We start from the raw sequence: 17,255 nt of genomic DNA on the forward strand, positions 1-17,255 counted from the left end.
GTATACAGGAAGACTTACAAGTAAAACAGAGCCATCTGCAGTCAGTTGTCCTGGTTAATGGGAGTCATTACGATTCCAAACCACTATTAATGGCCCACGCTTTGCATAATTACAATAGGCCCTCAGAGTTATATTTCATATTTCTAGTTTCAGATACAAGAGTGGTACATTTATACAAATAGGATGATCACACGCAGTAGATTATAAGATTTGTAACAATACCTTACAAGAGGCCTTTTGCATGAAGCATATTCCAGTTACATTAACATATTTTCATAAAATCATATAGCGTGCAATGTCACAATGGTATGAACCTGTTTTCCTTTACTATTTCTTTTACCTCTCTTACAAAAGTAGGCATTTCTGCTCCCACTCCTCCTTTTGAACACTAAAACAAGGATTGAATGAAATTTTAATAATGCTGGTCTAGTCTCAATCCCACTGACTTCAAAAGTTAAATATGTGCTTAAGTGCTTTTCCTGAATCAGGACCATGGTCATTTTGCTTTCAAAGCTTTCTGTTTCTTCTCTTGATTATTTTCCTTTCATTGCTTTATCCCATTTGATTCTGCTCAATAGTTTTCTCATTCCTTTTAACATGCTTTGCTGAAATCCAGCAAATTTACTAATCGCTTTTTAGGATTAATTTTTGTCCTAATTAAAATTCTAACTGGAATATGGTCCCTGTTTCACAGCTCCTCCCATCTATAGTCTTGTCCTCAATATCACCCATATCTAAATGAATAATTGGTTTGTAGTTTCCTCTTTTACATAGCTCGTAAGAAGCATTCTCCTATATCATATCCCACAAACCTAGTTTTGTTTGATTTTCTCCTATATATTTTGTGTTTCACTTAGTGTCCATGACTTGCTATTCTCATCTCTACTAATTCTCAGAACATTTCTTTTGTTTAAAAGTGTTTTTATTACAAATTAATATGCAAGTTCAAACCTTCAGGGATATACAGTAATCATCTATATGTTGATATTTTTTCTTACCACAACCTATAGTATATTTGCTCTTTGAAGTTTTACTAAAACTTAATCAATGTACAAGTATCAGGTTTTGTTCCTCTTTTATTTTCTTAACACCTCATAGGCCTTCACTGACTTGAGTTATCTCTTCATCCAGATACCTCATCAGATCAGACAAATAGTAGCCTATTCACTCTGTCAGCATATTTCTGTGTCACATTTATTTTTAAACCACAGTAAACAGGTACCAACCCCTACGTTCGTCGAGTGCCTCCCAGTTCAATTGCCTTAAAATCTTTCCTCCTCCCCTTTGTTCTTCTTACTTTCCTCCTCAATATCAAGTCTCCTCAAATACACATTTTTCATTGCCTGTCTTGTAACCTGTTTGTTTTCTTCTGTGAGTCCTAATGCCCCAAATCTAAAACATTCCTAATTGCATCAGTTTTTCAACCACACATTCAAGTTCCTAGTCTGTCTATCCCTGTGGCAAGGAACATGGCTCTGCATATGCCACTGGTAATTTTTTCTGAACAAACTATATTGTTCTTTGGCTTACTTTCTAATTCTTCAGACTTTTCTTATAAAACCTGCTTTTTATTTCTTCATTATTGTATGTTCCAACATGGACTAAAACAGTTATCTCCTATCTAGCTGAAGCCTGGACCTCGTCTATATTTCTTCTGCTTTAGGAGCATGGAAACCACAAAACAAAACTTAATGAGACTTTAAGGTGATTTTCAGAGGCACAAATGGGAGTTTGGAGCCTAACTCCCATTAAATCAATGTAAGATGGGTACCTAATTTCTCGTTGTCCCTACATTTCTGAGTACTTCCCCATTACTAACTTCATTTTCCTTTGCACTCCTCCCCTTTTTCATTTGATAGATATTTGCTCCATGGTGTTTTGATTGTGTTTCACTTTTACTAAGATTGATTGCAATTAATTTGTCTTTCTCAGACATTCACAAAATTGAGAACTTGTTACATAGATTTTAAGGCTAGAAGGGACCATTATAACAATCTAGTTTGACATTCTGCAACACATAGGCCATAAAATTTCATCCAGTGCTTCTTGTATCTAGCCCAATAACTTGTGGTTAAACTAGAACATATCTTTTATTCGGATATGCGATGCTGCTTTAAAGACTTCCAAGTAACCGAGAATCTACCACATTCCTTTGTAATCTGTTCCAATGGTTAATTAGATTCATTTTAAAATGTGCATATTATTTCCAGTTACAACTTTGCTGATTTCAATTTCCAACCATTGGCTCTTTTCATGCCTTTGTATACTAGATTAAAGAGCACTGTAAGATCAGATATATTCTCCCTGTATAGCCATAGTACTTATAGACTGGTGTAAAGCTGACTTACTCTCATCTTCGATAAACTAAATATATAGCACTCCTTTAGTATCTCATTGTAAAGCATGTTTTCCAGATCACAAATCATTCTTTTATCTCTGGTCTTTGAACCCTCTGGAATTTTTCAACATCCTTTTTGAAATGTGGACATCAGAACTAGACAAAGTATCCCAATAATGGCCTCACCAATTCAACAAACAGCGATAATACATTTTCCCTACTCCTGCTTGATATTTTCCTCTCTATACATTCAAGTATTGCATTAGCCCTCTTGACCCCAGCATCATACCTGTGGCACCTTTTCAGTCACTGATTCCTTTTGAGAGTCACTGTTTTCCAGGATACTGTTACCTATCCTCTGCATGTGGCCTGTATTCTTTGTTCATAGACATATGGCCTTGCATATGACTGTATTAAAACTCATATTGTTTCTTTGCCTTCATTTTGCCAAGTGACAGATTGCACTGTATCAGTGACCTGTCTAATGTGATCCTCTGATGTATAAACAGGGAAGTAGCAAGTAGGAGAATGGGGGTGGTTTTACCAATACTAGAATACTGCCACAGTTCTGGTATCCACAGTTAAAAAGGATATTGAAATACTGGAGAGGGTGCAGAGAAGAGAACAAAAATGATTTGACAGCTGCAAAAAAATGTCTTCCAGTGAGAGATTTAAGGAACTCAATCTATTTAGTTTATAAAATAATAGATTGAGACGTGACTTGATTATGGCATATAAGTATCTTCCTGGGGAGAAAGTATCATATACCAAAGGACTCAAACCTAGCAGAAAAAGACATAGCAAGAATCAATGTCAGGAAGTTAAATCCAGGCAGATTTGACTTAAAAATAAAGCACACATTTTTAACAGATGGCGATTAACCATTGGAACAAGCCACCAAGGGAAGTGGTGGATTCTCCATATCTTGAAGTCTTCAGATCAAGACTGGATACTTTTCTGGACGATCAAGTTTAGCTAGACACAAATTATTGGTCTCAATACAGGGGTAGCTGGTGAAATTATTTGGCCTGTGGTATACAGGTTCCACTCAATGATCTAATGGTCCCTTCGGCCTTAAAATCTATTAATGCTATCCAAGAACAATATCAAGTTCCTTTTACAAGACCTATTTTCCATGAAACAGTGTTGATTAGTAATAATTATATTTCCACCCTTTAACTCTTTATTGATAAAGTCCCATATCAACCTTTTCATTGTTTGCCCAACATTTATGTCAGATTATGGGGTTATATTTACCCAGGTCAGTCCTGTATACTCTTTTTAAATAATAATACAAGCTTGGCTTTCTTCTAGTCTTGTGGAACTTTCCCAGTTTTCCAAGACTTATTTAGAATTAACCAAAAACCTCTGGAGAACTCCCCAACCAACTTTTTAAAATTCTTGGATGCAAGTTAACCAGACTTGCTGATTTTAAAATGTTTAACTTTAAAATAAATGCTACTTAACATGCTCCTTCATTACTGTATCATCATCATTCCACTATATGGCTACATCTTCCAGCTTGGTTCCAAACGCACAGCATATACGTTTATTGAACACTTCCCATGTTTTGGCAACATTGTTGACAATTTTAACATCTCTATCTACTAATTATCTATAGCATTGCTAGGATACCTTTAGTTCCTGATAAATTTTTTAAAAAATCTTTCTTACTGTCCTTAACCCTATTGGCCATTGATATTTTTGTTGATACTGTTAGCTTATTTTATCAGTTGCCTACATTTCTTTACTTCTGATTTATATTCATTGCCACAGACCTTTCCTTTGTTCTATTTGTTATATAATGATTTTTTATTTTTTATGACTGCTTTCACATCCTCTTTTAACCAAGATTTTTTAAAACTTTTTTTGTGAATGAGGAATTATAACTTGTTGGTCAGCAAGTAAAGTATTCTTAGACAATTCCCAATTGTCAGTCATATTTTTCTGTTTAAATTTTCTGTTCTAATCCATTTTGCTCACACCTGTTTATACTTTTGGGTAATTTGCCCCTTTAAAGAACTAGGTATACTAGGATATAAATATACTAGCTAATAGTTGGACTATAATTTGTCTGCACAAAATGAAGGTAACCAGTTCATGATCACTTGTAACTAGGCAGCCACTAATGTTTAATTAAGTGATCAATTGATCTTTTCCTATTACAATGGGGTGTAATATTGTATCATCATTTCACTATGCAACTTCCATTCACTTGCCAGTGACCTTCCCCTCTTCTGTCCATAGTATTGCACTTATTTATAATTGCTACCCAGTCTTACATATTCAAGCCCAGATCATAATGCATTTGATTAAAAAATAGGCTTTTTTTCTACAAGCTGTAACACCTCCGTTTTTACTGTTTAGTACAATGTTTTTAAAATACTGTAATAATGTCAGTATATAAAGCCTTGCAATTGGGATTTCCCTCTAAATCCTTTGACAAAAGAACCAAAATATTTTAGGTAGTAGGACACAGTTTGGACATCTAACTTAATGAATGGCAGTGAAAATGAGGTGGGATCAGCGGCTAAAATAGGAAAAGAACGAGTTAAAAATTACTTAGACAAATTAGATGTTTTTAAGTCACCAGGGCCTGAAGAAATACATTCTAGAATACTCTAGGAGCCGAGTAAGGAGATATCTGAGCTATTAGCAATTATCTTCAAAAAGTCATGGAAGACAGGTGAGATTCCAGAGGACTGGAAAAGGGTCAATATAGTGCCAATCTATAAGAAGCAGAATAAGGACAACCTGGGAATTATAGACCAGTCAGTTTAACTTCAGTACCCGGAAAGATACTGGAGCAAATAATTAAGCATACCCTCCTCATTACCAAAATCCTTAGCTTTCCAGATGCCAAAACCACTTCCCATGGCTTCCTAGGTGCCAAAAGTCCCACTGTCCCCTATCCACCAGTTAACACCCCACCCCACAACTTCAACCATGTAGTTAGATGTTTTCATAATCTGTAGGGTATAAAAATTTGGAGGCAGCATAAAATAAATGTAATTTTATGTCAAAAGAAATGACATAATACTGTCCTGCATATTACTTATTATACTTAATGAAATGACAGATCTAGCTCTGAATTTACATTAAGCTGCCATACAGTTTCCATTTTGCTTCACCTGCACAAAACAGGAGCCTTCCTGCAGTTTGTCGGTGCATCTTGCTGTGCAGTGTATCAGTGTAGTGCCCCTCTCCAGCTGGTTACCTCCTTTAATGGCAATCCGCTTACAGGTTTTGATGGACAGGTCTGGGTTCTTTTGGATTCCGCCACCCACTCAGCAGGGTGTATCTTTCTTTTTTTCTATGAAATTATTTGGCGGTGTCTCCACCCTCCTCGCTCCTTCCTGGCAGGGTCATCAGGGCAGCTTGGGCAGAAAATTCTAACTACAGAGTAATCCCCACTTACTTGCCAGATAATTGGAGACTTCCAGGAAATAACACAAACACATGAAAATATATTCAACACAGTAATTATATTAAACAGGAGACAAATACAAAATAACAGGGTGAAACACTATTTTTAGGGTCATTGGTGCCCACACTGAAAATACCCATGACTTGATGTAACAAGTGTAAAATTAGTGTCCTGTTGGTAGGCGTACTTTGTTGGGGCCCTTGATGACCTATAAAATTCTTCTCTGCAATGGTTTAGCAGTGTGGCAGACTGGGTTCAGTATAGCCCAAAGGACTCACAAGTGGGAGGAGGTGGTAAATCCCTCCACAGGTGTAATATGCAGCAGGTTATAAAATCCTCAAACCCTTACTCCCTGGCTTGAGGACACAGTTCAGGGAGTAGGGGGTCCCCAAAACAAATTCCCGGACTAACTAAAAGATGGTGTACTCACAAATTCCATGAATGATCCTCAGGTTCGAAGATGACTCCTCAGGCAGGAATCAGCCTGCGTCGGTCCGAGGATTTCCCCTCACCACAAAGGGGTGCAGCGCACAAGGTGTAGGTTATACAACTACCTAGGTCTAAAGTATGCATAGTTAATGATACTGAATATGGAGCTCTCTCTTAAATTAATACAGTAAAAGAATATTCTGAAATATGGTATTGTAAATTCTTACACTGTTATTTTTTATTTCATGATATTTGGTGCTTTACTTGAAACCGAGCTCTTGGAGCCTTTTTAATGCATGAGAATTTCAGCTTTTATTTTAAAAAAGTACATTTCTAGCCCTTCTGGTTGCAGAGAAAAGCTTGACAGGAAGACCTAAAGGTTCAAACACCAGAAGGCAAATTAACAAAAACAACAGAGAAAAATATTTTTAACATCTCATTGTTTTTAAGCCAATTTCATGGTTTGATGAGGGACTGGCTCATGAATTTTGAACATTTGGGATTGCAGCTACCAGAAATATTTCTAGATAGCTGACAAAAATGTTTCTGAAATACATCCAAAAGTTCCTCTAGAGGACTTATCCTGAAAATTATTAGAAATCGTTTTAGGAACTGATAAATTAACTGGCCATTCTGCCTTCATCTTAAAGTTTTACGTTCCTGGATGTAGATGTCTAAATATAGGGATATTAATCTGTAGAGGGTGTTTGCCTGGGTGAGGGTTGTAGATGTATAAATGGTTTGGTTTGTCCCAGTAGTTCTTACATGAAAACATCCAAGATTATATTAAAAAAAACTATTTTCTTGACATATCTATGCATTTTATACAAGACTTCTATGTATCCTAAATTGTTTAGTTGTCATTACTTGTCTCGTAAAAATCCTTCCCATCATCTAAAATCTTATGTAGGTCAGATTTCTTCCATTGCTAAAGAGCACAGAATTTTGAGTTCTAAAATTGCTCCAGGTTAACAAATCTGAAGTTACCATTAGTATTGGTGGTGAACTTTTAACTACATATAGTGTCTTGACCTGGGGATGTAGGTTTTATGGCTAAATAAATGAAGCTTTCTGTTTACTTTTCATAAAAAACGTGTTAACTTTTTGTATAAATTAGCTTAACAAAAAATACCACAGGATTTCTTACAAATGTTTGGTCCTTTCTTTACTGACATATTCTTATATTTCTGTAGCAAAACCCATTTTTTATTTTCCTTTCAAAAATATGTTTTTTTTAATTCATTTGCCTTACCTTGTTTTAAACTTTCTCAACACCAGTAAGGCAGCTATGCTGACCATTACTAAGGGATTCATTAGGTTGCATCAGTAGCCTAGCCCAGTATCAAAGGAGTAGCCGTGTTAGTCTGTATCCACAAAAACAACAAAGAGTCCAGTGGTACCTTAAAGACTAATAGATTTATTTGGGTATAAGCTTTTGTGGATAAAAAAACGCCACTTCTTGAGATTCATGGAGTGAAAATTACAGATACAGGCATAAATATATATTGGCACATGAAGAGAAGGGAGTTACCTTACACAGGAGATACAGTGCTGAGAGCTCATATGTCAGGTCAGGGTGCGATGGGTCATCGCCAATAATTGGATAGGAGCTGTCAATGAGCGAAGTGGAGGAAAATGTGCTTTTCAGGACGCAGCCACTGCCCAGGCGCCCTATGTTCGAAGCCCAAATTATGGTGTTAGAGGTTTCAAAATGAATTATAGCCCTGCAGTTTTTCGCGTTAGTCGGTTTGAATTTTTTGTGTTGAAGGATGAGTTACTTTTGAATTTGTTAAGTGAATGTCCAGGGAGATTGAAGGGTTGCTCCTTGCTGCTTTCTGTATGTTACCATTCCTGATTGCCGATGTTGGGTCCATGTTATTCTTTGAATGCAGAGGACTGTCGCAGTTGGCCAATGTACACGGCGAGAGGATGTGGCCTTCGGCACCCGAGGCATAGATCACATTAGAGAGGGCAGGGGAAGAGCCCATGGGGTGGGCTGATGTGTTGGGTCTGTGACGGTGTCCGCTACAGGACGAATCGGGAAGGAGGCAAGGCGCATACGTGAGTTTGTTCGATGAATTGGTCTTGGGTACGGTTGTCGTGGTGTGGTGTGGTGTGTAGTTGCTGGTGAGTATTTGCTTCAGGTTGGGGGGCTGTCTGAAAGCGAGGACTGGCCTGCCTCCCAAGGTCTGTGAGAGTGAGGGATAATTTTCCAGGCTAGGTTGCACATCGTTGATGTGTGCTGGAGAGGTTTTAGCTGGGGGCTGTACATGATGGCCAGTGGTGTTCTGTTATTTTCCTTGTTGAGCCTGTCCTGTAGTAGGTGACTTCTGGGTATCTGTCTTGCTCTGTCAATCTGTTTCCTCACTTTTCCAGGTGGGTATTGTAGTTTTAAGAATGCTTGATAAGGATCTGGTAGATGTTTGTCTCTGTCTCAGGGTTTGGAGCAAATGTGGTTATATCTTAGGTCTTCGCTGTAGACAATGGCTCATGTGATGTGGATGGAAGCTGGAGGCATGTTGGTAAGTATAGCGGTCAGTAGCCTTTCCCAGAATCCCCTCAGCTGCATTGCTCCATTTCTTCTTTAGGAGACCGATAACAGTTATTAATTTTCACAACATCTATTATCTTTTAAAATCTGACTAAATAACACCAGCAACAGGACTGCTAACTATTTGGATCATTTTCCAGTAGCATAACGTGATGTTTTCAGGCTTTTAAACACTAAAGAATGACATAATACCCAACCTCATTTCTTCTTTACAAATATTTCATCAAACATAAGAGTTTCCCTTTTTTCCCCTCTTCATCATACGAAGTCTAAAAAATGACCTAGTGCTTAAGGTTAGTGAATTGGCATCATTTTGGAAGGAGTTTTTACAACTTGTTAGTGTGGTTATCTATAACATGGTTGTTGGTTGGTTTGTTTTTTATATCTTTGCACTCTAGCACAATTTTGCTACTTACTGGTACATTTATACTACTCAGAAACCGGTACAACCACAATCTCTCACACTCAAGGGTAGCTGCAAAGAGATTTGATGTCTGCATTGAGGTAGAATTGTAAACAGTGTATTTGTATTAAAATATGCACAGAAATTATTTTATGAGTATAAAGTCAAGAAATTTCACCCTAACCTTACACTTCTAAGTTGCTTTAGAGTGGCATACCTAACAATAAATTAAAAGTGTTAAGCCAGACTCCACATAGAGCCTGATTATTTACTCCTTTGCACCTCGAGTAGTCATTTACACCTTTGCAAGGTCAGTGCAAATAATTTGTAACATGTTACACTTCTGATGTTAGTGATTTACACCCACTTTGTACAGGTGTAAATAACTTCATATGGTGTAAAACAGTGGAGAATCTAGCTCATTGTCTTTATAAGACTCAAAGTAATGGTGTGAGAGCAGAGGAAGTGTCAAAAAGGGAACAGGAAACAGATGGGAGATGAGATCTCTTAAAACTCCACAATTCTCAGAAATTTCAGGCCAGTCTCACACCTGAGGATTTAAGCGTAGCAAAGAACAAACATTACTCTTTCCACAGATACAAAATAAGAAAGCAGAAATGTGAAAAAGAGGATTATACTCCTGGTTAACTACAAATGAGCACAAAAATGCACTCCAGTACTTCCCTGTGTGTGAGTTATGTGGAAAATGTTGATTATGTAAATATTTATTAGCATCAAATAGATAGGACATCACATCAGTCTTTGAATTCATTTAGCACAAGGAACAATAAGAGGACTAGAGTGGGATCTCCATTCACACTGAAATGAGCTCTGAGTACATCTCTGAGAGCAGAGGAAGAAGAGAAAAACGTTAGGAGACCCAAACAGTAAGAAGCTGGCAGAAATATACTGTGTCCTTATTAACAAAGAAACCAGCTAAATCCTGTCCTGCTTTCACTTTTGTTGTATGGTGCATAATGGGGGAATATGTTACAAATTCTGGAGCGAAGGAGGGGAAATGTCAGTGGCATTATGTTACACCAACAAACGGTCCAAATTCCTCACTGAAATTTATTCTGGGCTGCAATGCACAAGGTTACCAAAAAGTGTCTTTGCATGTTTTGCAATTCTAGTGTTAGTGTATCATAGCAAATTTCTTATTTATGGAGATTGGGTCTGTAGTTTTATTTATATTTTCTTTTAAGAGTGGGGCGTGGCCCTTTAACCATGAGGAGAAGTTGAATCATCTTGCTAAGATGCTAAAATCTTGCAATCCAGCTGACCTCCTGAAAACAAATCCAAATAGTAAAGCTGTCGAAAAATCCAAGACACTCCCCCCACCCCTCCTCTGCAACTGCATTTCATTTGTGACCTTGCACAGCCTGTGGTCAGACAAGATCCTTTGAACCCATCCTCAGAGCTGCAGTGATTAGACAGTCTTTGATTACCTAGCTCAGCTGGTCCTCAGTTCTCTATAATGCTTTCTCCCCCTACTTTGTGCTCGCCTCCCCCGCCAGCACCCTATTCATTCACAGACAATATTTAAAGTCAAAGCTTTTTTTCACCCTCTTTTCATTTTCCTATAGCGTATAAATCTCAATACGTAGTTAACACTTATCCTGATTTATTTAGGATTTATCTGTATTATTAATTCCAGTCATGTTGTGAAAAAAGTGCTAAAGATTCTAGTTTGTATATAAAGTTTGATTGTTTGGGAGATAGGTTTAGAAGAAAAGTGACCTTTTTAAGTCTTATCTTTTAGCCAAAATCTGAGACTTTCGCATTTTTTAAAACACTTTGGATGGGAATTGGCCACAATAATTTGATTTATATTTTTCAGTAAATACCCTGTCGGGCTATTTCATGCATTAATCTGGATTTAATGTGGATTTAAACATTTACAATGCAAAATAATTTGGGTTAAAAATAATCCCCCTTGATAAAGCTAGAAAAAAACCCACAACTGTCACCATCTCTGACAGCCAGGCATCGAATGAGACTTTGAATATGCAAATTAAGAAAAGAAAAAATTCAACAGGAAAGACCTAAGATGGCATGTTATATTTTGTATTCCGGTCAATCAAATGTTTTGACTGACTTAACAGTTTGAGGATTTAGGGTCTTGAGCTACTATGTGTCATAAATCAATTCATCATCATTTGTCACCCAAATGGTACAAACTCTGACATTATGGCCTTAGAAATTTTGCCTTTCGAACTGTGCCATGTTGTGCCATACACATGCCCAGATTACCTGAGTCTGGAATTTTCAGTAAAAAGACTTCTCAGTGCATAAAATAATGAAGTAACCCCACAATTCTCTATTCCTGAAGCCATGTTAAAACAGGTACAAAATTAATCTAAAGTACTATTCCACAGTAGCTGTGAACTCTGAAATCTTTCTTTGAAGAATGACAAGTCTGCTTTGCCCAGCATATATTTATGGACTCGCAGGTACTCTCCATATTTGATATAACTCATTAACCTACAGTACTCTCCATATACTGTAGCTTTCAGAATGTCAGGGTGCATGTACCATTCTTATACATTTATAAGAGAACCATTGGGCTCTGTTAGCATGGGTATTTGCCATGAGCAGACCAGGAAACCACAAAGTCTTCCTTATGCTGCAAGGCACTAAAATATCCAAATAGGATGCACAATATGGCATGGGATGTAATGAAAATCCTACCAAAGAGCTAGGATTATTGATTTTTCTCCAAAGTCTATTAATGCCTCTCACCTCCTGGTCTCACCCTTTGTCATGGTTTTTAAAAGTAATTTCAGACCATGTCATTGAGGAAGGTACAAATAATTCTTGTGTACAGTCCACAATACGAAATTCTCTTGCAGTTGATCTCACTTCAGTCTGCTCTGTAATCTTCTCAATAGCTCATCAGAGCCATCCATCAATAATAAGGAGCTGAATTCCACTCTGGAAGCTGGTGAATCAGACATTGGTAATTGTTGGATGAACCAAGGAAGGATATTCCAGAGCTGTCCAGGAACCAGTGGACTGTTATGCTAGCTAGCTTCTTTTACCACTGAACAATATCTCAGCTGCATGTAAAGCCTGTGAGAGATTCGTCAAGTGAGGAAAACCCAGCCGTCAATAAGCAGCTCTGCAGGGTCAGTCAATGAACTGCCTTTCAGATGGTTACCGACCACTGAACTGGTTCTCCAGCAACAATCAAACAGTCTTTAGCTGCTATCAGCCACTTCCATCACCTCTGAGACTGGCAGTTTTCCAATAAAGCCAATATCCCCCTCCCCCAGGGTAAGGTCATCAGCAGGAGCTGAGCATTGTCATTTTACTCCAGCAATTTGACAACAATGTTAGCTTACACTCTATTAGCAGGCAGCTACACCCTGACCCCTGACCCTGACATTGACCGCAGACAGCCCACTTGAAGGGTGGACGCTGATAGTTTAAGGTGGACTGTTAAAGTTGCTTAGAACAGCCCTCACAGCTACCACAACAGAGGTCTGTCAAGACCAATAGTGCTGAACTGTGCTGATAATCTGTGATATACTGATACACTCCTAATAGTAAGTTTTAAATCATGAAGTTCAAAAGCAGACTGGAGCTGAACTTAACATTCAGCTGTGAATCAATTATACATAACAAAATGTCTGTATAGGAGCAAATGCTGGATTCTGGGCACTTAGCATAGAATTGAGGATAGCTGTTACCAGATATTTAGAGAGGAAATTGCAAACTGCAGTTTATAAGTTAAAAAACAAAGAGTAAACAAAGTGAAATGTGCATTTATAAGAGTGTTAGTATGAGATATGCTTTTATACTAGAAGCAGTAACTTGTTATGTGTGCTATTCCAGTGTTGTTAAATTTGGATAAACTTTCTATCAGGACTGCTAGATTGAGTTATGTGTTATACAGTACTGGGCTTGTTAGACTGAGTTGCACATTATATCAGGATACAGGGTGCTTTGGGTATAATGGGACTTGAAGTTTTCTGGAATTAAAATAGCAGAGAAAACTTTTAACAGAACATTCCTTCCAAATCAGATCCTCTCAACTTTCATTTTTTCTGGTCTTTACCCTTTGTCATCTCGCTATAGTTTTTCTACTGAGGACTTAAAGGCCTTCTCCCATCAATAAAAACATTAGCTCACTAACCATTCTGATGACTTTGCTTCTCTGGATTAACCCTTCGGGAGCTGGGGTTTCCTTTGGATTTGTAAAGATATTGATCACAGATCATGTTTGCCTTTCAAACACTCTCTCTCCTTTAGACTTGATGGATAGTTTCAGTGCTGCAGATAGGCAGCAAATTCACCGCAGCTATTCAGCGAAAGTCTGTAGTAAACTGTTTAAAATGTTCTCACTAGTTGGTTAGATGGACAGATAGAAGAGTTACAGCTTTGCAAAGAAACATGCTGGTCATCAGCATCAGGATTAACGTATTGATTATTTTCTCAGGTAATTCTTAAAGCCATTACTATTTTAGAAAAAGTTGAAAGGTTATATAATGCCTGATTAACAAGGCTTTATCATCAAGTTGGCAACAATTGTACTAAATTATATTTTAAAAGGCTGCTTCATCCTGATTCAAAGGTCTCTTTCCTAGTGATCAACCATTTTTCAGAAAATGTCTATAAAGCATGAATGAAATAACGAGATAAACCAATGAGAGAGGGAGGTAGCTGAGATACCTGCACTGCTACTAGTTAAGAACAAGTTATAGACACTCTTAGGATAATGATGCAGGAGAAGCCTTGCAAAATGTAAGGGTCACATTTTCCAACCCAAGTGTTCTTAGCTGGCCCAACTGGCTATGATAGACTATAAGAACTAGTAACCTAACCGGAAAACAGATCTTCTTCCTTTTGAATGCATGTACTAAATTTGTTCTCCCAGTATGCGGAGTCTGACTGAGACCCTGGAATGGAGATTCACATATTCCCCTTAGTTAGGACCATTTTACTATTATACCTCTCATATATTGTGATCCTCCCTTGTATACATGTATGACAATGAAAAGAGACCTGTCTGGCCCTACCTTGGACTGAGAAGGGCTGGTGTTCTCTTGAAACCTAGGTGGTGTCCCTGGGTTATTGAGGCCCTGGAACATCTTCTCTGGGAACTGTCTATGCTCATCCTTTGGGGATGTTTGATGGACTTGCAAGTTTCTTCATAAAATGCAGTGAGTCTATCTGCTCTTTTAGGTGGGCTGTTGTCATAAACAGATAGCTAAGGGTTAATGTTTCTTTCACCTGTAAAGGGTTAACAAAGGGAACCAAACACCTGACCAGAGGACCAATCAGGAAACTGGATTTTTTCAAAAACTCAGGGAGAGAATGTGGGGTCTGTGTCTTTGTCTGGCTCTCAGCTATTAGTGGGATCTTTCTATCTTCAAGCTTCTAATCTTCAGTTTCAAAGTTGTGAGTACAAAGGTAGAAAAACAATAGACTGTTATTGGTTTTTTTGTATTTATATGTGTGTAGTTTGCTGGAATGTTTAAATTGTATCTCTTTGTGAATAAGGCTGGTTATTCATATTTTTCTTTTAAGCAATAGCCCTGTGTATTGTCAACTTGATACAGAGACTATGTTTATGTGTTTTTCTTTCTTTTTATGTAAAGCTTTCTTTTTAAGACCTGTTTGAGTTTTCTCTGGGTAGGCTAAGGAACGAAGGGAAGGGAAATTCTCTTTGTGTTAGATCTACGGAGGTGAAGCTCTGCAGCACAGGGAATTGGTGGGAGGAAAGAGGATAGAATCATTTCTCTTTCCTTGTATTTGGTTGTCTCTTTGTGTAAGAGAAGAGAAGCTTCTTGGTATTGTGATGTAAAGGGGTTCAATCATAACTCTCAGGTTAGCCCAGAGAGGAATTCTGGGTGGGAGAGAGAGGGGAAGGAAGTGGGTTATTCCTTTGTAGAGACTCAGGGCTTCTGAGTCTTGGGGTTCCCAGGAAGGTTTGGGGAGACCAGAGGGAGCCAAAACCCTGGAATTTTTGGCTGGTGGCAGCGAGATCAAATCTAAGCTGGTAATTAAGCTTAGAGGGGTTCATGCAAGCACCCAGATTTCTGGACGCTAAGGTCCAGATTTGGGAATGCTTATGATAGCTGTATCTTAGGCCTACAGCTCTTTTGTCTGCTGTTACATCATCTGTTTCAGGATTTCTTTAGTTTTCCTTCTCTTATGCCTCTTTTGCAGAAGGACCTAAAAAATAATAAATACCGTTACTGATTCTGCAGGTAAGAAGCTGCCTTTCCCCAACCTACACCACAAAAATAGTCCACACACTATACAAAGTCAAACTCACCCCTTTCCTAGGATTTGGCATTATTTATAAAGAAAACAACAATAAGACTATGTAAAAATCCACTCAGACTCTTCCCTCCCTCTCCCTCCCTCCCAAGTCAACTGCTTCTCGGATTCCTTCCTCAGGACTGCTGAGTCTACATCCTCTTTCCCCAGAAAACCTATTTCTCTCATATCTTGTTGAGGGGAGCAGCAACATCTCCCTCTCTTAGTTAACAGAATCAAAACCTGCCGACAAGGTAGGAAGTTTCAGGCAAACGCTGCTAGGTTGTTACAAGCCCAGTATGATAAGATGAGACGTGACCCTATAAACTACAATCTTGGGGCATATATGGCAAAACAGCCAACCAATGCAAATACTCTGCATGAGTGAAATAGCAACACCCCTAGAGGTTCATATGTTGTTTCCATTTCTTTTCCTGTGTCAAAAATACTTTTAGAAATTCTTCAGTACAGTTCCAGCATTACATTTGCCATTTCTTAAAACCACTGCCAAAAAAATCTCTCCCCTTTGTAATGTGTGCTCAAGATAGGCAGCTAATGAGAGGCAGCATAGATTGAAGGAATGATTACAAGGTTGGGAATCAGGCCGTCCTTCCTGAGTTCTAATCCCACCTCTACCATTGATTTGCTGTCTAATCCTCAGGAAATCACATCATTTCCCTACTTCAGAGATGGCAATATCATCTCAAAGGGATGTTGAGAGGGTTAATGAATATTTGTACATCACTTTGAATATATAAAGTACTAAAGCATTGTTATGGATAGCTGTTGTATTGACAATTTCCTAGTGCAATGTATTCTTTGATCACTCATCTTCCTGTTATCAGTGTGATCACCTACCCTGAGATAGATTCAATCATTGATTTGAAATAATGTATCTATTTCATAGTCTTACTCCTGTGGAGAGTATTTGTTTAAGAGGATTTCCCTCTTCATGCAGGGACAGCAGCAGCCATGCCAATCAGGGTGGGGGCAGATTATGGGAGATTGATTGGTGGAATATAATCCTCAAGATATACTGATCTGAACTGATGAAGATTGTATTTCAAAGGTAGCAGCTCATCTTCACTACAGGGAATGGCCCATAAATAGGGATTTAATGAGCTCCAACAGGCGTGATTTTTCTGGTGGTACAGTAAAAACCACATGGCCAGACCTGATGGCTTGGAGGTCCTGATTTTAACAAGGACTTATGACATTGGGCACACTGCCCAGGAGAGAGAGAGAGGCACAAGGCCAGAGACTCAAGGTCATCAGATAATGAAGTGGTCAGCATTGGATTTCTGTCATTCACACTAGTTTAAGCATAAGACTGAGAGTGTTTAGTAAAAGAAATTGGTAGGAGCACACAAAGCAAAGAGGTGTGATCAGAAGACCCAGGAAGGACCTTATCACTTGTTGCTTTCAACTAGACTAAATGGTGACTTCTCTATAACTTTAAGTCTTTAAATCAAAGTTTGAGGACTTCAGTAACTTGGCCAGAGGTTATGGGCCTATTACAGGAGTGAGTGGATGACATTCTGAGGTCTCCAATGTGAAGGAGGTTGGACTAAAGGATCATGATGATCCCTTCTGACCTTAAGGCCTATGTGTGTATTTCTCTAGGTTCTTCTACTGGTGCCCATCACTGTGGTATCTGAGGCCAGGTCTACACTGCGACTTTAAATCGGTTTAATGGCCGATATACCGATTTAACGCTGTATCCGTTCACATGACGTCGTCATTAATATCGAGTTAAACGGCTCCTTAAATCGATTTTGGAACTCCTCCCAAACGAGAGGAGTAGCGCTAAATTCGATAGCGATAACTCGGATTAGGGTTC

This window comes from Chelonoidis abingdonii, chromosome 19 (assembly GCF_003597395.2).
Source record: "Chelonoidis abingdonii isolate Lonesome George chromosome 19, CheloAbing_2.0, whole genome shotgun sequence".
In the NCBI taxonomy this organism is placed as follows: Eukaryota; Metazoa; Chordata; order Testudines; family Testudinidae; genus Chelonoidis; species Chelonoidis abingdonii.